Here is a 3,483-nt window from a genome sequence, read left to right as displayed (position 1 = left end):
TAATTAATTAATTAATTAATTAAAGTAGAAAGTACAAGTTACGCAGGTGCACCGCGTGGATCGCAGAGCACGCCTTCTTATCCAACTGTGAGAGAGAGAGGCGGGAAATAACGTGCATTAGAGAAATACAGAAAAATACGAGCATTACTGTCAGCAAGTATGGCATCAAACCTTAACATAAGGGTCCCTCTAGGGAAAGGCGCATTAGACACAGGTCGACAGAACTGAAGTATGGTGCTGAAGTGGTGATCGTATGCGTGAGTGTATGTAAAGGTCACTCAATGGAAATCCTCCTAAATCAGTGGTGGGCAAACTTTTCAAAGCGAGGGCCGCATCATTGGGCCGCACCTTTTAAAATCGGGCGGTGTGCTCTAAGATAATACGTGCGTTTCGCCTCAAGGGCACCATCTCTGACCATAATTAGCTGAAATGGCATTGCAGAGCGAACCAGAGACAATAGAACACTAATCTGTATGACACTGAAAAAGTCAGCCTCGGTTCAAGCACAAACATGTTGACTTTCACAAAAATGTATTGATTTAAAAAAAAAAAGTTTGCCCACCCCTGCCCTAAAAGATGGGTTAAACAAGTCAGAAAGTATTCGGTTGAACTTTTATATAAGGGTCACTCAAGGGGAACCCAAACCCCAAAAGGATGGCTTAGATAGGTCACCAGATATGCAGTCAAACCTTTATATAATGATCACTCAATGAAAATCCCCCTAAAAGATGGCTTAAACAAGTTAATCATTATACAGTCAAACGTTTATATGTGGGCCACTCAAGGGAAACCCCCAAAGGCAGCTTTGGCAACTCAAGGATAAGGATGAGATAGAATGAAAGGTTATATATGAGACAGACAGAGTTATAGATCGGATGCACGATTCTTAAACTTTAGACTGGTTACCTTAGTTTGTTACTTCCTGCTACTTGGCGACTTAGAAGGCCTACTGTATATTTCATATTTTTGTATTTAGTGCAGGGGATTCGAAACTGGGCGAATTACCCGACTTTAACTATAAAGTAATCGCGCGTAAAAAAGTTTTCTCACGCCCACTGACCCTAACCCTTATCTCAACGTTGCCGGCAATAAGCCCTGGTGTTGTTATAACTGGCAAACCCGCGCTCTTCCACGTGTCACCATCATATATAACTGCCAGGCCGCATGGTTATTTAAAGCCCAGTAGTCATAGACAAGGCGCTACATATAACCTACCTACATATCTCTTTGGTCATAGATAGACCCAGCTAGGGTTTGGTACGCGTATGTTTTTCTGGATGCCACGCACTGATGGGTATGCATTGCATAGACTGACCCCGTCCCTGACGCGCGTTTGCGCAGCGTGTATCACTTGCAGGTGTACTGCTGCTGATGCTAGATGTGAAGACGAAACGTTGAAGAGGACCCCATCTAACAGAGCTCACGCTCATACTCTTGAGCCTCATCTCTCAACCATTATTTCTACAAACATCCAAGAGAAACGAGAACGGCAAAACGTGGGGCGTTCACGCATGAATGGGCCCCGTAAAGGAACTTGTAGAGACATCAGTCTAGCCCAACACTAACTCGCACGCGCCGGGAATAACCCAGCGACTGTCTATACCCATCTACACTAACAGCTAGAGTGTCAGTTGACACTGACGTTTTGCCCAAGCCGCGATCACTTTTCTCAGACTTTCGGAAATTAACACGTAACTCTACCGGGGGAGTGCCTACACTTCCATCAGACGCTTCAACTAAGCTTAACGCGAACGAAGTGAAGCTTGAAGTAACCTTGCAGTGAACATTCTTCTGCGCTTTCGACCGAACAACCCACAGGCACTTGGAACGTCTCAATAAAATAAAAAATGTAAACACGAAATGTATTTACTACCAAAGTCTTAATGTTTCTCAACTCTATTTCACCTATTATTGCCGATAACTTGCTGTAAATGCCGTTCAAATGCTCATCTGCGACACACAAGTACACCGCACGCACGCCGTTGTGCATAAACAACATGAATAAGAGAGTATCATCACATCACAACTCTCTTATTCGTGTTGTTTGTGTACTTGTGTGTTGCAGATGAGCATTTGAACGGCATTTACAACAAGTTATCGGCAATAATAGGCGAAATAGAGTAGAGAAACATTAAGACTTTGGTAGTAAATACATTTCGTGTTTACATTTTTTTATTTTATTGAGACGTTCCAAGTGCCTGTGGAACAGCCGACCATCTGAACGCCAAACCCATCCAACGCCTCTTTCAGAAGGACAACGACGAATCTTTCAACAGCGCGACACCCCCTCGCGTAGTGGAAATACTTCGGCCCAACCTCCCCCCCCCCACACAGAAACACTGTAGGAGTGTAGGTTAGAGCAACAAGGCAGCTTGTAGTGGTGGTGGTGCGACTGTCTGTCCACTTCATCAACGTCGTTCACGTTCTCGCGTTTAGTAAACTAACGTAGTACTTAGTATCTTCATTATAAAAATCACTCAGCTCTACCGCGCATACCACGAGGATCTTAATCAAGTGAGTATCTGGTATATGGTATCTGGTCGTGAGTATCTGGTATCAAGTGTGACACAGTGTTTCGTAAACACTGCACGCGTATGTGCAGCTGTACCGGAGCCTGTAGCGGGAGCGAAATGGATGCACTGGTAGCGCTAGTGTATGTGTAGATCCAAGAAACGGTCTTGCTAGGGTTAGAACACCTGTATAGACCTGTAATTATAAACCTGTATAGACAATCAGTCGCACAGCCTCGTCGGGATAGTGTACGTGTAGCATCGCTACTGTGGAGCATAGCAGCCGTGCTGTGGAGGAGAGCTGAAGGGGTCGTTGTCGTATATGTAGTACCCGAGGTGTCGGCGAGTATGTCGCCTACGCCTTACTCCCTAACCCTAACCCTAACCATATCGAATAGTTACCTACCTCGGGTACATATTTAAACTACCCTATACGACAACGACCCTTCGTGCACCAGTAGACGAGCTCAGCTACCACTTATGTAGGACGATGCTGAACTAGCGCTCTAGCTCTGGAGCTAGTACCAAAGGAAAGGTCATACGTAGGCGCTTATAGACGCGCGCATTCATAATAACAGGAGCTAATAATGACAAATTTGTCATTATTAGCTCCTGATAATAACAGAAGTAGATAATAGGGAATTATTCCCTATTATTATCCTAATTCCCTATTACCTACTTCTGATAATAAACATCGTGTTGTTATAACAAATCATTAATATGTAATAATAGCACATGCGCAAAAACAGTGAGAGCATATAAGAGAAATTACCTGCAGCTGTTATTTATGTATTCCTGACAGACAGACAGGATGCCGCGAACCTGACAAACCTGTTTGGGTAGGTTAACGATAGGAGTGTATAATATATGTTATCTCCTGATTCTCAAGATTTTCCTGATTTTCAAGAGCTAATAATACCTAGAGTGTACAACGGAAAAACGGGAAAATAGTGCTATTTCACGACATGATTAT

General features: G+C 43.7%; 2 protein-coding genes across 3 annotated transcripts in view; one reads left to right on the top strand and one right to left on the bottom strand.

Annotated features, from left to right (window-relative positions):
* LOC106811548 (protein flightless-1-like) overlaps positions 1-3,483 on the bottom strand; it is a 43,212-nt gene that overhangs the window by 18,506 nt on the left and 21,223 nt on the right. The gene's annotated exons all lie outside the window — the stretch shown is intronic.
* The window catches only part of LOC106811554 (transmembrane protein 43-like), a 13,355-nt gene continuing 12,223 nt past the window's right edge, over positions 2,352-3,483 (top strand). For both annotated transcript variants that reach the window (XM_014815224.1, XM_014815223.1), the window contains exon 1: positions 2,352-2,514. The gene's annotated coding sequence lies outside the window, so the exon portion shown is untranslated. The remainder of the gene's footprint in view (positions 2,515-3,483) is intronic.

Source organism: Priapulus caudatus, unplaced genomic scaffold (genome assembly GCF_000485595.1).
Source record: "Priapulus caudatus unplaced genomic scaffold, Priapulus_caudatus-5.0.1 Scaffold551, whole genome shotgun sequence".
NCBI classification, from domain to species: Eukaryota; Metazoa; Priapulida; class Priapulimorpha; order Priapulimorphida; family Priapulidae; genus Priapulus; species Priapulus caudatus.
Note: the sequence above shows the minus strand (reverse complement) of the source record. Positions and strands in the feature narration are given on the sequence as shown.